Below are 19,332 nucleotides of genomic sequence, written 5' to 3'. Positions count from 1 at the left end.
TGTGGCCTTGGGCAAGCCACTTAACCCCGTTTGCCTTGCAAAAACCTAAAAAAAAATGTTCAATGGAGGCAGGGCAATAGTGAGAGAGATATTAAAAATGCAAAGAGGAATTGAGCTGGGATTGAATATGACATTCCTGAGAGAGTCACGAAGAGTGATTTCATGATAGGGTTTGAAAGACTTTTCGAGAAGATATCAAAAATAACGAAACTAAAAATGTACATTTGAAATTATTATTTTGGCAGAGATGAAAATTTTCACATGAAAAATTGTTTTAATACCTTGCTTACTGATTGGCTACTAGCTGATATTTAAGTATTAATCACAAACATTTGAGGTTGTCTATGATGACTCTGATTCTCATGAATTTAATAGCATTAAGCTAATCAAGAGGGATTTTTTTCCCCTTCACAATCACTGAGATGTGATTTGTTTGTTCTTATTTTCTCCTGACTCCAGGGCCGGTGCTCTATCCACTGAGCCACCTAGCCACCCCTGTTCTTATTCTTTTCACAGAATAGCAACTCATTATTGCTTTCTTATTATTCTAAAATGTGATTCATATTTTTATAGATTATTGATACATCCTGGAACTTTGCCTCTTACATAGTTTTTCATCGTCCTCTATGTCTCATCTGAGATACAGTTGAAAACATTTATTGAAAGTAAACCCTAGTGAGCACTTTCATATCTGATGTGGCAGTACAGTGTCCAGAAAATTGTGGTACAGTTTTTAGGGAAAAGACCTTTTGGTACAAATCCTACTTCTAACATCATCTGTATAAGGCTTCCCTGGGCTTCAGTGTTCTCATCTGCAAAAAGAAGTGCTCATATTAGATGACCTCAGAGGTCCCTTTTGGCTCTGATACTGCCACTGTGCAAAGCTCAAAGTCCCTTTTAACTAAAAGTCTGAGATCCTATGAGTTTAAAAGGTCAACAGATCTCTAATTCCATTTTGTGCTGCTTCCTTTCCATTGTGCTCTTGGATGAGTTACCCTGTCCATGCCTTTCTTCTCTAGTGTACAAAGTGAGGCAGTCGGGTTTGATAATACCAAGCAATTCTGTCAGCTAGAGGTGGACCATAGTGGACAGAGTGTCAGATCTAGGGTCGGGAAGACTCATTTTCATGCATTCAAATTTGGCCTCAGACACTTACCAGCCATGTGACCCTGGGAATGTCACTTTACCCTTTTTACCTCAGTTTCTTCATCTGTAAATGAACTGGAGAAGGAAACCACTCTAGGATTTCTGCCAAAAAACTCCAAATAGAATCATGAAGAATCAGGACTGAAACAACAGAACAACAGGATGCTATGTGTAGTCCACGTGTATCCTCTCTTCTCAGTGTTGTGCAAGGATTTCAGTCATGAATAGGGGCATTTTCTCCCTAGGTGACTTGGCCTTCAAACATTTGTAGGTTTGAGTTCAGAGTCTGGTGACACAATGAATAGAACTCAACTCCCTCTTCTGGTACTTTAGAGCCGTGGGATGGTGAGCAAGCTTCCCTCCATTCCTTCCTTTGTAAAATGATGGTGATAATAATATGATCTCTCCCTGCCTCATAGAAGAAAAGCATTCCCCATGTTTCAAAGGGCCATGGGATTGGGGAAGTTTGCTTTCAGTTATAGCCATGCATATATAGAATCCATATACCTCTGGAATTAGGAAATATCCAAACAATAAAAGAGTTCTGGAACCTTTTGAAGCAAAGGAAGGGAAATGAAGGCATTATCAAAATGAAGAGTTTGTGAACAAAAAGTTTACATGAAATATTTTAGAAGAAAAAATCCAATATCAAAATTTTCTCAGAGTACTGTGGAGCATGGTTTGGGAAAGCCTGAATGAGAATTAATGGGAACTGCTGGTCTGATCTAAGTGAGACTCCCAGAATGCTCTCCAATATGATTTATGATCACTTTGAGATGCCCAGGGCTCTCCTGTTCTGCCCACTTTGCTGTCCGATAAAGCCTGTTCTCGGGCACGTTTAATATTCTCATTCATACAAAGTATGAGCAACTAACCAGAATAAATGGATTGTTTATTCCAGAGTGATACTTGTAAGTTAGTGGGGTTTAAGTCTGAAGCCAAAGGAATAAATATACAGTGATGAAATTTCTGGACTGAACATGCTGGTAGAAGAGATGTTTAAGAGGAATGAGGGCTGTCCTCTGAATGTTCTCCCTAGGCAGTTCAATCTGACAGCCCAGAGTTTCAGCTGATACTGTGCCCTTAAATTCCTGAAATGAATGATTCTGGGCTGAGTTTTCATTTTTTCTTTTGGTAGCAAAGACAAGGTGTGTGACCTTGGGCAAGTCACTTAACCCCATTGCCTTATATAAATAAAATTCCATTTTGGAAGGTGAATAGGAGGTAAGGAGAATTTAGAAATAGACCCATCTGAAATAGTTTTCAGATATATATATCTATATATCTATCTATATCTATCTATATCTATCTATATATATCTATATATATATATATATATATATATATATATCTATATATATATATATATATCCTGCCTTGGGGCAATCCTGGAGATCTTTCTATCTACTTCTATCTGTTTATCTATCTGTCTATCTCACAAGGTCCCCACCAGTGTCATTTCATTAATAACTACATCCTAGACACTATAATGTTTTTAGCAAAGGCATATATTTATAAAAATGGCATAGAAAAAAAACAGTGGCTACAAACTTTCTCCTTATTGTGGAAGAGAGGTCTACTCCTGAACAAATATACAGTACCCATGGGAATATTGGATTTCAGTGTATCTTAAAGGCAATTCACAATTCCTGATAAAATATGACCTAGAATCCTCTCTTTCTCTGTAGGTCTTCTTTGTCCTGGTATCTTTGCTTGATATGTTGCCTAGCAGGATTTCTAAGGTCTGTTTTCTACAATTTAATTCTCAAATGCAAAAGAGCTCCTTCCTTCTTGAGTATTTAGCTAGCCTTTTTCTTTACTGCCAGGATTTTTGTGGGTTTTTTGTTTTTTCTTTATTTTATTTAAGGCAATGGGGTTAAGTGAGTTGCCCAAGGTCACACAGCTAAGCAATTATTAAATGTCTGAGCCTGGATTTGAATTCAGATCCTCTGGACTCCATGGCCAGTGCTCTATCCCCTGTGCCACCTAGCTGCCCCAAATCTAGCTTTCTTAAGACTAAGTAGATAAACACCTAAATGGACCAATTTAAAAGACAACTACTCACCCCCCCATCATCTCATGTAAACCTTCCCCCACTCCCTAATTCTTTAATTCCTAATTCTTTCATTACAGTTTAATTTCTTTGACTTGAGTCCAATAGAAGTTTCATTCCTAAGTAAAACAAAAGTTCTGCAAAGCAATGATAATGATGACAATGACAACAACACAATGATTATTCATATTGACATAGCATTTTAAGGTTTATTAAGTTTCCTTTCACTTCAAGATTTATGAGAGTAGATAGAACAAATGCTCTGAACTTTTTTTTTAATACTGCTGTATACCTCAAGTATATCTTTAAGTGGCAGATTTGTTCTGAGGGACATTAAAAAAAACAATACACAAACCCAGAAAAAGCCTTCCATGTAGACTACTGTTGAATCCTCCTTAAAGAACTTATAAGGGGTAGCTAGGTGACATAGTGGATAGAGCATTGAACCTGGAATCAGGAGGACCTGAGTTCAAATTTGACCTTAGACACTTAATAACTACCCTAGCTGTATGACCTTGGGCAAGTCACTTAACTACATTGCCTTGCAAAAGTAACAACAACCAAAAACCAAGAACTTATAGGCAAACATGAATAAAAATCATACACATGATGTAAAGGACCCACATGAAGAAAACCAGGGATTTTTCAGCATAACAATGTTAAATATAGTGAAAATTAATACAGTAAAGATTATGTCATTTATACCCAGGTATAAAAGAATTTTTTCCCAAATTAAATTTTGATAGGGAAGGAGAGAGAATAAAGATATTATTCATGGGCAGGGGAAGAGGGCATGCCACTGAGGAAGAATAATAGCATCAGGGCTAAAGACAAGCTAAGGATCTGAGTTTAAATTTCAGATCTTCTACCTGTGTGACCTTCAGCTTGTGGGTCTCAGTACCCTCATATATAAGAAGAGGACTTAGATTAATGATCTATAAGCCTGAAGTTCTTAGTTTTTAATACTTGTATTTTCATATAATTTATTTTTATAATACTATGTATTTTATTTATTTAAAAATATTTCACTAAAACTTTGTCCAAAAAGCTGTTAAAGGGATCCAAGGCATCTTGGTCTGTTCTAAGTTTACTATGAACTCTGAGTCTTCCTACAACCTGTGACTATTAATTATTTTGCCAAGATCTATCTTTACCAGGATTTAGGTAAAGAAAAGAATTCTGGGGCAGGGGCAGCTAGGTGGAGCAGTGGATAGAGCACTGGCCCCGGAGTCAGGAGTCCCTGAGTTCAAATCCGGCCTCAGACACTTAATAATTACCTAGCTGTGTGGCCTTGGGCAAGTCATTTAACTTCATTGCCTTAGATACATAATCAGCCAAGTAAGCATCACATCTTTGTCACAACAGCAAATTAGAAATGAAATAGATGCCCATCAATTTCCCATTGGCTTAAGCAAACTGTGGCATATTAAAGCAATGAAGTGTTATTGTTCTTCAGGAAAAGGTGATGATAGAGAAGCACGGGAAGTTCAATGAACTGAAGAAATAAGCAGAAGGAAACAATACTAAACATACAATGATTAATATTATAAAGAAAAAGAACAAACATCAAACAGTAACTAGCAATGCCAGATCTTCAGGGTTTAGAGCTGGCAAATCACTTTCCAAAGATTATCTCATTTAATCCTCCTAAAAATTGAGAGGTAAACTGAGGCATACAGTCAGTAAAGGACTTGCCCAGAGTAGCAAAACTAGTAAGTGTCTGAGGCGAGTGGGGTCCCCACTAGTGACTGCCATAAGGTGTCCCTTAACCATTAAGGTTATAGGATAACCAGGAGTAATGCAAATCAAGATTAATGTAAGCACACTGACCAGGACATGACTGAGACACCACAGGTATATATATGTTCAGGGCATAGCCTTGCATTCCTGGGACTGCAGGTCAAACAGCACTCGGAAGGCATCCAGGTGTCTGGGACCCAAGCCCAGTGCTAAGTTGAGTAAATCCCAAAATGTCAGCTAATGTGTACTAACATTCTATAATACCTTTACTTGTTGTCTGACTCCTATAATTTCTTTTTTTGTTGTTATTTTTGCAAGACAATGGGATTAAATGACTTGCCCAAGGTCACACAGGTAATTATTGAGTGACTGAGGATAGATTTGAATTCAGGTTCTCATGACCCCAGGGCTGATGCTCTATCCTCTATGGCACCTAGCAGCCCTGATTTCTATAATTTCTATAGAGGTTTTTGCAGGGATCTAAATATGTCATCTGGTGCCCCCCCCCCAGACTGCTCCTTGTGATTATCTCACTTGATTATTGTAGTACTTATATAATCAATCTGGAGCTCCCTGGCCTCTTTCTTCAATTTCATGTTGGATCCCTTGTTTGGAGGGAGCCTTGAGTATCCCCCTGAGTATCCCTTCACTTCCCAAAGCATTTTTGTCAGGAAATTGAAGACCCAAAATTTCCAGGGGGCAAGACAAGGCTGGATTTGATCTCAGGTCTATATTGATTCCAGGTTCAGAGCAATATCTATAATACCATTGCAGGACCTCCCTGCTTAGAATGATCAAACTAGACCCCTGAAAAAGGCTGAAAAATATATCTCCTTCCCTTCTTTGCAGAAGTGAAGAATAATATTGGAGTCAGCTTCTACTGAAGTTTGCTGGGTTTTCTTTACTGCCAGCCCTTACCTGCTTTCCTTTGTGTTCTTTGTTACAAGAGCTTGGGTACTACATAGGACAAAAGGAGTAATGTGTTCTCAGAAGTGAAGGTGATAAAAAATCAAAAGATATATCTCTATCTCTCTGTCTTAGATAGAGAGATAGAGATAGACACAGATATAGATATAGAAATAGATATGGATATGGATATATATAGAGATAGAGAGATATAGTTGTAGAGAGAGATATAGTTATAGAGATAGAGATAGATATAGTTATATAGAGAGATAGAGATAGTTATAGAGATAGAGATAGATGATAGAGATATAGAGATAGATGATATATATAGAGATAGAGATTAGAGATAGATAGATATAGATATAGATGATATAGATATAGATATAGATATAATCTCCAAGAACCAAAAATCTGCTTTTCAGGGACTGGTCCTATCCATGCCTTCCCCCACAGTGCCCCACCCAACAGAGCAGCTGCCAGAGAAGCACAAGCTTCTCCATAAATCCACTCTATCATTTCTCAATCAGAAAGGGAATTAGAAAGGGGATTTTTAGCTCAGATGGAGTAGGAACACATTATTTATACTTGGGAAAAAAAACCTTCACACCACAAAAAATGCTTTGGGAAAAAAATTCTCACCTTCTTTCATTTGTGTAGAAAGAAGCTTCCTCCTTGTCTAATGTGCTTCCTCCACTCTCACCTCTGGGATATCGATCATAACCAGAGGCCCCTCACAAGAAAACTCATTTAGCTTATTGTTTTATCCCCAAGGACTTACCCTCTTCAAAATCTCTATATAACTGCCATTTCCCCAGAACTGGGACTGAAAATGTAGCAAATGTACTTATTTCCAACTACATTAACTTTGTTGTCCTTAGATGCTACCTCTCTAAGGGAGTAAGCCTCTTTAATCTCTTCTTCTGTTCTCCCAAGAAACCTTCCAGAGACAGCATGATATGCTTCTCCCTTCTCCCACACCCTCACCAAGGGCAGAGGCAGATCTAAGTTCTTGGAGATGAGATGCCATGGATGAATGGTGGGCTTGAGTCACAGGCACTGGGTTCAAATACTGACTTTTCTTCTTATTATGTGTGTGACTTTAAGTCAATCTTTTAAACTCTTTGAGCCTCAGTTTCCTCTCCTGTAAAATGAAGAGGAAGTGTGGATGGGGTTGGAGTAGATGGGATGGGAAATTTAAGCATGGTGTGCTATCTAGACTAGCTGTTGGCTTGAGTTAGATGGGGGTGTTCAGGGAAGACTGACATCTCTGGTTTGCTGAGCCCCTTCCCTGTGGCTCCAAGAAGTTGTAGCATGCACAGCATGTACACTGATCTGGCAGTTGGGCTAAACCAGGTTGAAAGTAACTGACAGCCGCAAAACCTGTTAGTGAGACAGGGGTGTATCTACCCCAAGCATGTGAAGATTTTCCTCCCAATGTTCCAGTGGCCAAGAAGGCAACTGAAGCAAGCTCTGTGGAAACCTTAGACCTTGGTCAGATATGGAAGACGCCAAAGTCATCCACTGCATCCCAGGTCATCTTGACTTTCTTCTTTTTTTTTTTTAATTTTTATTAAAGATATTATTTGAGTTTTACAGTTTTCCCCCATTCTTGCTTCCCTCCCCCACCCCCACCGCACAAATAGAACTCTGTCAGTCTTTACTTTGTTTCCATGTTGTACCTCGATCCAAATTGGGTGTGATGAGAGAGAAATCATATCCTTAAAGAGAACAGAATTCTCAGAGGTAACCAGATCAAACCATAAGACATCTGGGGTTTTTTTTTCCGAATTAAAGGGAATAGTCCTTGTATTTTGTTCAAACTCCACAGCTCCTTATCTGGATACAGATGGTACTCTCCTTTGAAGACAGCCAAAAATTGTTCCCAATTGTTGTGCTGATGGAATGAGCAAGTCCTTCAAGGTTGAACATCACTCCCATGTTGCTGTTAGGGTGTACGGTGTTTTTCTGGTTCTGCTCATCTCACTCAGCATCAGTTCATGCAAATCCCTCCAGGTTTCCCTGAAATCCCGTCCCTCCTGATTTCTAATAGAACAATAGTATTCCATGACATACATATACCACACTTTGCTAAACCATTCCCCAATTGAAGGACATTTACTGGATTTCCAATTCTTTGCCACCACAAACAGGGCTGCTATAAATATTTTTGTACAAGTAATCTTTTTACCCTTTTTCCTCATCTCTTCAGGGTATAGACCTAGTAGTGGTATTGCTGGGTCAAAGCGTATGCACATTTTTGTTGCCCTTTGGGCATAGTTCCAGATAGCTCTCCAGAAGGGCTGGATGAGTTCACAGCTCCACCAACAGTGTAATAGTGTCCCAGATTTCCCACATCCCTTCCAACAATGATCATTATCCTTCCTGGTCATACTGGCCAATCTAAGAGGTGTGAGGTGGTACCTCAATGAAGCTTTAATTTGCATTTCTCTAATAATTAATGATTTAGAGCATTTTTTTCATATGGCTATGGATTGCTTTGATCTCCTCATCTGTAAATTGCCTTTGCATATCCTTTGACCATTTGTCAATTGGGGAATGGCTTTTTGTTTTAAAAATATGACTCAGTTCTCTGTATATTTTAGAAATGAGTCCTTTGTCAGAATCATTATTTGTAAAGATTGTTTCCCAATTTACTACTTTTCTTTTGATTTTGATTACATTGGTTTTACCTGTGCAAAAACTTTTTAATTTAATGTAATCGAAATCATCTAATTGGTTTTTAGTGATGTTCTCCAACTCTTCCTTAGTCATAAACTGTTCCCCTTTCCATAGATCTGACAGGTAGACTAGTCCTTGATCTTCTAATTTGCTTATAGTATTGTTTTTTATGTCTATGTCCTGTAACCATTTGGATCTTATCTTGGTAAAGGGTGTGAGGTGTTGGTCTAATCTAAGTTTCTTCCATACTAACTTCCAATTATCCCAGCAGTTTTTATCAAAGAGGGAGTTTTTATCCCTGTGGCTGGACTCTTTGGGTTTATCAGACAGCAGATTACTATAATCCTCTCCTGCTTTTACACCTAGTCTATTCCACTGGTCCACCACTCTATTTCTTAGCCAATACCAAACAGTTTTGATGACTGATGCTTTATAATATAATTTTAGATCTGGTAGTGCTAAGCCACCTTCATTTGCATTTTTTTTTCATTAAGCTCCTGGCAATTCTTGACTTTTTATTTCTCCATATGAATTTACTTACAATTTTTTATAGCTCATTAAAGTAATTTTTTGGAATTTTGATTGGTAGGGCACTACACAGATAGTTTAGTTTTGGTAGAATTGTCATTTTTATTATATTAGCTCTACCTATCCATGAGCAGTTGATATTTGCCCAGTTATTTAAATCTGATTTAATTTGTGTGAGAAGTGTTTTATAATTGTTTTCAAAAAGATTCTGAGTCTGTCTTGGCAAATAGACTCCCAAGTATTTTACACTGTCTGAGGTTACTTTGAATGGAATTTCTCTTTCTAGCTCTTCCTGCTGTTTCTTGCTAGTCATATATAGGAAAGTTGAAGATTTATGGGGGTTTATTTTATAACCTGCAACTTTGCTAAAATTGCTAATTGTTTCCAGTAGTTTTTTAGTTGATTTCTTGGGATTCTCTAGGTAGACCATAATGTCATCTGCGAATAGTGAGAGTTTTGTCTCTTCCTTCCCAATTCTAATTCCTTTAATTTCTTTTTCTTCTCTAATTGCTGATGCTAACATTTCTAATACAATATTGAATAGTAGTGGTGATAATGGGCACCCTTGTTTAACCCCTGATCTTATTGGGAATGCCTCTAGCCTCTCCCCATTGAGTATAATGCTTGTTGATGGTTTCAGATAGATACTGCTCATTATTTTAAGGAACAGTCCATTTATTCCTACACTCTCTAGTGTTTTTAATAGGAATGGATGCTGTATTTTGTCAAAAGCTTTTTCAGCATCTATTGATATGATCATATTGTTTCTGATAGGTTTGTTATTGATATAATTGAGTATACTAACAGTTTTCCTAATATTGAACCAACCCTGCATTCCTGGAATAAATCCTACTTGATCATAATGTATTATCCTAGTGATGACTTGTTGTAGTCGTTTTGCTAAGATTTTATTTAGGATTTTTGCATCTATATTCATCAGGGAAATAGGTCTATAATTTTCTTTCTCTGTTTTAACTCTTCCTGGTTTAGGTAGCAGTACCATATTGGTTTCATAGAAAGAGTTAGGCAGAGTTCCATCTTTCCCTATTTTTCCAAAGAGTTTATATAGGATTGGAACCAATTGTTCCTTAAATGTTTGGTAGAATTCACTTGTGAATCCATCAGGCCCTGGAGATTTTTTTAGGGAGTTCACTAATGGCTTATTGAATTTCTTTTTCTGAGATAGGGTTGTTCAGGTATTTAATCTCTTCTTCATTTAACCTGGGCAACTTATATTTTTGTAAATATTCAATCATTTCACTTAGATTATCAAATTTATTGGCATAAAATTGGGCAAAATAATTTCAAATTATTACTTTAATTTCCTCCTCATTGGTGGTGAGTTCACCTTTTTCATTTATAATACTAGCAATTTGGTTTTCTTCTTTCTTTTTTTTAATCAAATTGACCAGAGGTTTATCAATTTTATTGGTTTTTTCATAATACCAACTTTTGGTTTTATTTATTAATTCAAGTTTTTTTGCTTTCAATTTTATTAATTTCTCCTTTGATTTTTAAAATTTCTAACTTGGTATTTGATTGGGGATTTTTGATTTGTTCTTTCTCTAATTTTTTTAGTTGCATGTTTAGTTCATTGATTTCCTCTTTCTCCAATTTATTCATGTAAGCATTTAGAGCTATAATATATCCCCTGAGAGTTGCTTTGAATGAATCCCATAGGTTTTGGTATGTTGTTTCATTATTATCATTATCTAGGATAAAGTGGTTAATTCTTTCTATAATTTGTTTTTTGGTCCACTCATTTTTTAAGATGAGGTTATTCAGTTTCCAATTTGCTCTGGGTCTATATCTCCTTGGCCCAGTATTGCATATGACTTTTATTGCATTGTGATCTGAGAAAGATGTATTCACTATTTCTGCCTTTCTGCAGTTGATCATTAGGTTTTTATGTCCTAGTACATGGTCAATTTTTGTGTAAGTTCCATGTACTGCAGAGAAAAAGGTATATTCCTTCCTATCCCCATTCAGTTTCCTCCATAAGTCTACCATATCTAATTTTTCTAACAATCTATTTACCCCCCTAATTTCTTTCTTGTTTGTTTTATGATTTGATTTATCTAGATCTGATAGCGGGAGGTTGAGGTCTCCTACTAGTAGAGTTTTGCTGTCTATGTCTTCCTGTAATTCTTTCAGCTTCTCTTCTAAGAATTTGGGTGCTGTCCCACTGGGTGCATATATATTCAATATTGAAATGACTTTATTGTCTATGGTACCTTTTAGGAGGATAAAGTTTCCTTCCTTATCTCTTTTAACACTATCTATTTTTGCTGCTGCTTTGTCTGAGATAAGGATTGCTACAACTGCTTTTTTTACTTCAGCTGAAGCAAAATATATTTTGCTCCAACCTTTTACCTTTACTCTATATGTATCTCTCTGCTTCAAATGAGTTTCTTGTAAGCAGCATGTTGTAGGATTCTGGTTTTTAATCCACTCTGCTATTTGCTTATGTTTTAAGGGAGAGTTAATCCCATTCACATTTAAGGTTACGATTACTAATTCTTTATTGCCCTCTGTGCTATCTTCCCTCTGTTTGTATTTTTCCCCCTTTCCCCCCCTTTTATCCATATTCCTCAGTATTTTGTTTTTGAATACCACCCCCTTCAGTGTGTTTGCCCTCCTATATCACTCCCTCCCCTTTCTTTCCCCTTTCCCTGTTCCCTTCCCTTCCTTTTGTTATTTCCCCTTATTTCCTCCACTCCCCTTCCCTTTCTCTGTCCCCCCTCCCCTTTTCCCCTTTTACTTCTTGAAAGGTTAGATGTTTTATAAGTTAACTGAGTATGTGTAGGTTGACTTTAAGCCAAGTCTGATGAGAAGAAGATTCAGGTGTTTCTCCTCTGCTCCCTTCTTCCCCTCTATTACCATAGGTTTTTTGTAACTCTTAGTGTAATGAGATTCGTCCCATTCAATCCCCTCCCTCCTCCCATCTCTTTCCTGTCCCCCTTTTTAGGGAGGTAGTGTATTTTTTTTAGATCATTCTATCTAAGTCATAGAAAATTCTGAGTGTCTGACCCTTCTAGTTCAGTATATTCTGTTGAATAGAGTCCAAATTCCTGAGAGTTATTAGAGTCTTTCTTCCTGGTGGAGTTAAAGCCAGTTACATCCCATTAGATATCAGTCTCATGGATAGGTCATGGATGTCCAGCATTTCTGGCTGGGTACATATATATTCAATATTGAAATGACTTTATTGTCTATGGTACCTTTTAGGAGGATAAAGTTTCCTTCCTTATCTCTTTTAACACTATCTATTTTTGCTGCTGCTTTGTCTGAGATAAGGATTGCTACACCTGCTTTTTTTACTTCAGCTGAAGCAAAATATATTTTGTATATTCTCTCTGTTAGAATTACATTTCTCAGGATTCTCAGGATTTATGCTTTCCATTTGACCCATTGAGGTTTTGAGAGAATTAATTTCTTTTTGCATTTGCTCATTTGAGGATCTGAGAGAATTATTCTCATTTTGCAAGGTATTCATTGTCTCCCCCAAGTTTTCCAGTTGATTTTTAAGCTCCTTCCTTATTTCTTCAAGGAAGTCTTTCTGTGCTGGAGACCAGATTGTATTCTCCTCAGAGGTTCCAGGTCTCTCTGGGTTGGGGTCTTTCCCTTCCAGGAATTTTTCTATGGATCCACTTTTCCGCTGACCCTTCTTCATTATGCTAAGACCTTGAGTTGGGTGGGGCTGCTTCACCTGGGCTTGGGATCTCTAAGGGCTTTCCTGAGTGCAGTTTCTCTGGCTGGCCAGTAGGAGGTGCTGGTTGCCCTCTCTGGGGTGTCTGTGACCTTGGTTGTGAGGCCTTCTCCCTTTGCTTGAGGGAGGGAATTGGAGCTGTTGAATTCTTTTGCCTTCACTCCATGGCGGGCTTTACCCCGGCCTGAGGTCATTCCTCAGCTGGGCTGGTTCTTCTGCTCACACACCTGGGCCTGAGGCAGAAATAATTTGCATTTGTTTGAGAAGAGGCCTCGGTGCAATGGAGGCCTGGGCTCAGAGTTTCTCAGCCCGAGGAGCCCCGGATGGTGTCCGCAGCTGTCCTGCCCCAGACCTCTCCCCGCGGCCCCTTCCCCAAGCTCCAGGGGGACAGCCCCAACACCAGCGCCTCTGCTTCCCCACGGACCCAGGCCCCCTTCGTCCAGCCCCACCGCTGCTCCAGCAGCTCCGGCTCTCGGGCCCTCAGACTCCCGGGTCCGATTCAGCTGTTGGTCCGGCTGCTCTTCCCTGGGAGCTCGGCCTCACCCGCCGGGACTCAGCCCAGGCCGCTGCGGGAGACAAGTCCTGAGGTAGATGCTCCTCTCCTGGCTTTTCTTCCTGGGTTTCCTGGTTCAGATTTCTTTTAAGAGGTTTGTTTCATGTGGTAGATGGGGAAGAGATCAGGAGACTTCACAACTGCGCCTGGCTTCTCTCCGCCATCTTGGCCCCGCCCCTGACTTTCTTCTTGCTCCTTGATTTTAATGACTCTGGAAGAGAGAATGATGAGATTGATGACCCTTCTACTCTGACTCATTTAAATCTACTTTATTCACAAGTCAAGGCATCACCTGTGATGCCACTGATCCTCTTCAAAAACCAAAATCCACTCAGTCACCAATCAGCTGGGTTGGATCTTAGGGTGGAAGCTCCAATGTTGAGAGAATTAATGTAGGGACTGGGCTCTGGAAGACCTCACCTTGGGAATATTGGGTCTTAGGTGGGAAGAGTCATGTCATCAGAGACCTGGGTAGATGGCTGAATGGCTAGAAAGGATGGGAAGGTGAACCATGAGAGACAGTATTTAAAATACACAACAAAAACAATCTTTTAACCCATTAATAAGTTGAACATAGTCAATAGGACAAGGGAACGAAACCAGATATTATAATGAAAATGCATGAAATGGTTATAGGTTTTACCTGTGGTATATAAGGCATCATGCTTGATGCTAGCAATCCAAAGATACAAACCAAATGATCCCTGACTTCAATGCCCCTACATTCTATTGAAGATGACTAATCAGATGAGATATCAAGGTATAAGTAAATTTTTCCCATCTTAACTAATGAAAGGTTTCCCACCTACCTCTCCCATAGACTCTCCCATCAGAGGGTCCTCCTCCTCTTCCTTAGACATCCTGTCACTAACTCACAGCATCAGCCAGACTTATTTCATGCCCATATTTGTGACTTCATTAATTAGAAGATAGTCAGATGATTGATGAGTGCTATTTCTCAGATTGCAAAACAGTTAATGAATCTTTTTAATCTCCAGGGTAAAGTGCTGAAAAGAAGGGCCAAAAGCAGTCCCAAACTCCCTTTTGTATACCTCTGAATTTTCCAATTCTCTATCTCCCATCATCCATTGTCAATTCTTTCTTGGTCTACAGAAAGGAGCTTATCTAGGATGATTTATTTAATCATTTATAATATTTTTATTTTCACAGACAAAACACACATTCTAAACCCTCTGGCTTCATGTTGGTATTTTAGGGTAGTTTCTGCCAAATTAAGAAGAGGTTAATAAACCAAAAAAATAGCACCAGCTTTCAGATGTTTTACAGAGACAAAGACAGAGACAGGAGGAACAACAAAGAATTGGGAGAAATGAAAAATCTGCAAAATTAATTAAGGGACATCTTCATTCTCAGGGATGTTTTCTCAGTCACCAAAGGGAAGAAGAATAACCTTAAAAAAGCAAATAATGGGGGATCAAGCAAATCCTTAAGTGTATAAGTAAGCTTAATGCTCACAAAATGAGAGGATGATGAAATATAATGACCTAAGTTTGTAATGCAGATGGCAATTTGTCAGGATAGCCAAGAAACCCCAGCACCCACCAATAGGGACTGGGAAAATTGTAACTTACCCTGCTTATTGAAAGCACTACAACAAATAAATAAAACTTGCAAAAATTATCAAAGGACCATATATTTTTCTCCTGTAAGATGTAGATAACGTGTAAGATAAAATCGAGTGTTTTCCAATATGAGCAATAGATACCCAGGAACCATGAAACACCTTCTAGTTAATGAAATGATGGGCTCCATTTTTCTTCTGTTCTGGTTGTTACAGACCTCCCTCTCCCCTCATGTCCATTAATGACTAGGTCTAAGAAGAGTTGACATGAATTAGGTCCTTTAATGTTTACACTAGGCTTGGGGACATCATCTCATTTAATTTCCACTACCCAGTGAAGTAGGTGGGACAAGATGAAAATCATAGTTAGCCTTTCAATGGCATTTTAAAGTGTGTAAAAGGCTTTCTGTCCTCATCTAATCCCTACAGCAATCTTATGAAGAAGGTGCTATTGATATCCCTGTTGTAGAGATGAAAAAATGAAACTAAGAGAGAGATTTTCTCAGAGTGATGGAGTTAGTAACTATTAGAGATGGGGGCATTGATTGGTTAGGGTCATATCTAGATATGCCACAAAACCCAACATGGTTCAGCTAATGCAACACAGGCCTTGAACCCTATGGATATCCCATCCTGGCCACAATTATGACCAGAAGGAAAGGCAATCTAGAATTCCAAACACTGTGGGTACCACTGTTAATAGTTTATTCCAAGTCACCAGATTCCTCTTTGTGCATTCTTCCCGAGTTCTCTCCAAATATAGGTTGGTCTGCTCAGTGGTTCACAGCATTATGTCTTTTACTCTCCCACATTATCTTTTCAACTGATGACCCTTGTGGAAGTTCAGTCAGCAACAGATTCCATCTGGTTGGGAAGCAGGGCAGAATAGTAGAAACCACACTGGTTGGTTTATGACTTGGGTCCAAATCCTGACTTCCCCTTTTTATCTGTGATCTTGGACAAGTCACAGGTACCTCAGTTTCCTCTTTGGTAAAATGAGAGTAGAGGAGGAGGTAACCTTTAAATTCCTCCCAATTCCAAATCTATAATCCTTTGAGCAAGTCTAGAAAGATCTTAGTAAAAATCTAGAATAATTCTAACATTTTAAGTTAAAGTTGCCTTGAAATGAAGTTTGCTTTGACAAATAGCATGTAAAAAGAATATTGAACTCAGTATGATCCTCTTTATTATTTCAGATGCTTGGATATGGCTATCTATAACCACTATATTCTGTAATGGTATTTGGTTTTCAGCAAGTAGGGTTTTTTATTTAATAATGTGAGTCTCTTCAATTCTGTCTATCTCAGAGTTTTTCTCCATGATACCCTTGCTAAATGAACAGAACTAAAAGTCTTTGAATACAAAGCCACACTCGGTAGGTACTTAGTAAAAAAAACAAAACCCCAAAAAGCCTTGAATTGTTTATTGAAAATTCTTGACATATTATTGTAGCCTCTGAATTCCACCTCAGTTAATTAGGGGCTTGGGTTCCTTTGCCAGTCAACCCTGGGGCTGGAAAACCCAATGAGGGTCTCTTCTGTTTCATTACTTGTCTTTTATTTCAGTTGGCTCCCCATGGAATAACTGGAGCAAATGAAATTATTCTTTCTTTGCCTGTCAAATCTATTGGGTCCTCCTAAGAGTTATTGGTATTCCAATCATAGCAGCAGGAATATTGTAGTGACAAGTTTGTACTTGCCTAGCAGGAGACCTTACATTAATGATGTAGCTTAGGTTAGATCAAAATAACTCAGAGGTCATCTTGTTTTACAGATGAGGAAACTGAGTCCTATGGAATTCAGAGACCATTCCAAAATAACCCTCTAGTCAAATTTGCACCTCTCTTCTGACTCCAAATCCAGGCATCTTTATCAGGAATGAAATTGAGACCCTTTCATTTCTTCATTTTCCACTTTGGTTTCCTATATAAAACTAATCTATACTGATTTTGGAGATGGGTCAGCTGAGTTCTAAAGTCCTAAAGTCTTTAATTGTTACTTGAGATCTTCTGGACATGAAAATCACTTACTTGGGTGTGAGTGTGACATAGATGCATTGAATTCTAATTTATTATGAATATCAATACTATCTTATTTTATTATTAAATATCAAAACTAGTTCTAATCCATAATTGTGTATAAGCACTGATAGATTGGCATTCTCTCAGGTTGCTATGTAGCCAAACCTTCTTCCCACCCAGTACTTTTTTTGTTTATTTGTTTGAAATAAGTTTTTTTGAGGACTTTCTTTTTATTAACTCTGTGATCCTGGGGAAGTTATTTAACCTTATTTGTCTCAGTTTTTAGCAGTACTGACTTCCCAGAGTGCTTGTGGGATTTAGAGGGGGTAATATTTATATAGTGTTTAGCATGGTGTCTGACACATAGCAGATGCTATATAAATGTTAGCTATCATGATGCTGGTGGCGTTGATGGATGATACCAGTGTTGATGGTGATGGTGGTAGTGGTGGTGGTGATGATGATGCTAGTGTTGATGGTGATGGTGGTGGTGGTGGTATTGAGGATGAAAGAACAGTCATCTCCAGGAAAAAAAAGAAACACTTTCTCCATAGCACTGAAGGAGCTCACCCTAGCTATTTAAAAAAAAAAAAACCATTCAGCAAAACAAACCCATATGGTAGTTGTGACTGAACATGTATGAAATATTCCATGCTAGTGGTTTCTCTTCATTAAAGGAGAAAGATATTTCCTTGCCTTTTGATCAGGGACAAGATTCATCATTACAGCTATTCAACAGTTAACTTCATGGTTCCGCCACTTAATACAGGATCACCTACCTAGTATGTGTCGGAAGCAAGGTTTGAATGCAAATTGTCCCAATTCCAAGGAGATCAAAGGTTCTGACCACTGTGCTACACTGCCTCTTGTGAAACCAGTGAAAGAACACAACTCTGTAGTATGAGATGTTCCAGGAAATGAATTGGGGGAGGGGAAAAATCCACTATATTAATGATTTGGTCTCAGCTCAGGCAAGGTTTTATTAGAACTGAAAGGGTCCAGTCAGCAGATACCCAAGGGGAAGTCATTGAGGCTGGGTAGGTTAGAGGGATGCTTCCACCGTGTCTGAATGATAGACTGGCCTCTTCCAAGGCAACTAGGCAAGTATGCTGAAGTCATTTTAGTGCCACTGTATATTTTGGCTCCCGTGTCTTTAAAACCATCCTGTAAATACAATGCATAGACTTTCCAGAATGAAAATTGAAGAAATAAAACAGAATTGAAGAGAAGGGGAAACGCTCACGGTTTCTTATGGAGGAAATCAATTTCTTCTTATGGCCATTAGGAAGACATAAAAACCAAGACCCATATGATTTCATTTCCCTGACAGTATCCTAAGGTGTCTCTTGGACCATCATTTTCAGGAATGGTATTTATTAGACATTTCTGGTGCTCGCCAGTCTGTGCTGAGGGAAGAAAAGAAGGTGGGCAGCAGGCTCAGCCTCTCTCTGAGGTCCTTTGGATCCTTAACTAGATTTACATTTAGCTCACACAGTGCTTTACATACACCATGCCCTTTGATCTTTTTAGTAACCTGGCAGGCACAGAGGCTAAAAAGGATTAATTGTCATCCTCACTGTGGAAATGAGACCAACAGAGGTTGAGTGACTTGCTCAGGGATGCACAGCTAGAATCAGAAGACACCCATTTTACAGAGAGGGAAATAGACTCATTCTTACCAGTTGGACCACATAGTTAGTAGATGATAGTTTGCTAATTGTTAGCAAATTTGAACCCGGATCCATCATGGAATGGTGATTCTACAAATAGCCATCTATAGATGATGGAGATGAAGTTAAAGGTAAAATAGAGCATGATCATTTTGTAGAAATATCTAAAACCCCAAGAGACCCTTTCATTGCAAAAGTGAGTGATGAACCTAATTAGGTCTGAATATCCCTCCTTTCCTCCTTCCCCTCCTTCCTTCCTTCCTTCCTTCCTAACTTCCTTCCTTCCTTCCTTCCTTCCTTCCTTCCTTCCTCCCTCCCTCCCTTCCTTCCTTCCTTCCTTCCTTCCTAACTTCCTTCCTTCCTTCCTTCCTTCCTTCCTTCCTTCCTTCCTTCCTTCCTTCCTTCCTTCCTTCCTTCCCTCCCACATTAAATCCCAGGAAAGATAAAAGGGGAAGGAAGCCACAAGATGAACTAACAGAGAAGATGATGCTTCACAGTTTTTAAAGTGTATCAAGGTGTACAAAGCAATTTAAGGTTTACAAAGAGGTCAGCAATAACAATACTGTTTACATAGACATTGTGCTAATCTCTTTCCAATTATTGCCTCATTTGTGCTTCCCAACAATTCTAGGAGGTAGGTCCCTGTCAGAGGTTAATGACTTTCCCAAATCATATAGTTAGTAAGTGTCTGAGGCAGAATTTGAGCTCTCAGGTCTTCCTAACTCCAGGTTTGATGCTCTGTTCAC

This window comes from Macrotis lagotis, chromosome 7, assembly GCF_037893015.1.
Source record: "Macrotis lagotis isolate mMagLag1 chromosome 7, bilby.v1.9.chrom.fasta, whole genome shotgun sequence".
NCBI classification, from domain to species: domain Eukaryota; kingdom Metazoa; phylum Chordata; class Mammalia; order Peramelemorphia; family Peramelidae; genus Macrotis; species Macrotis lagotis.
This window is presented reverse-complemented; position numbering follows the sequence as displayed.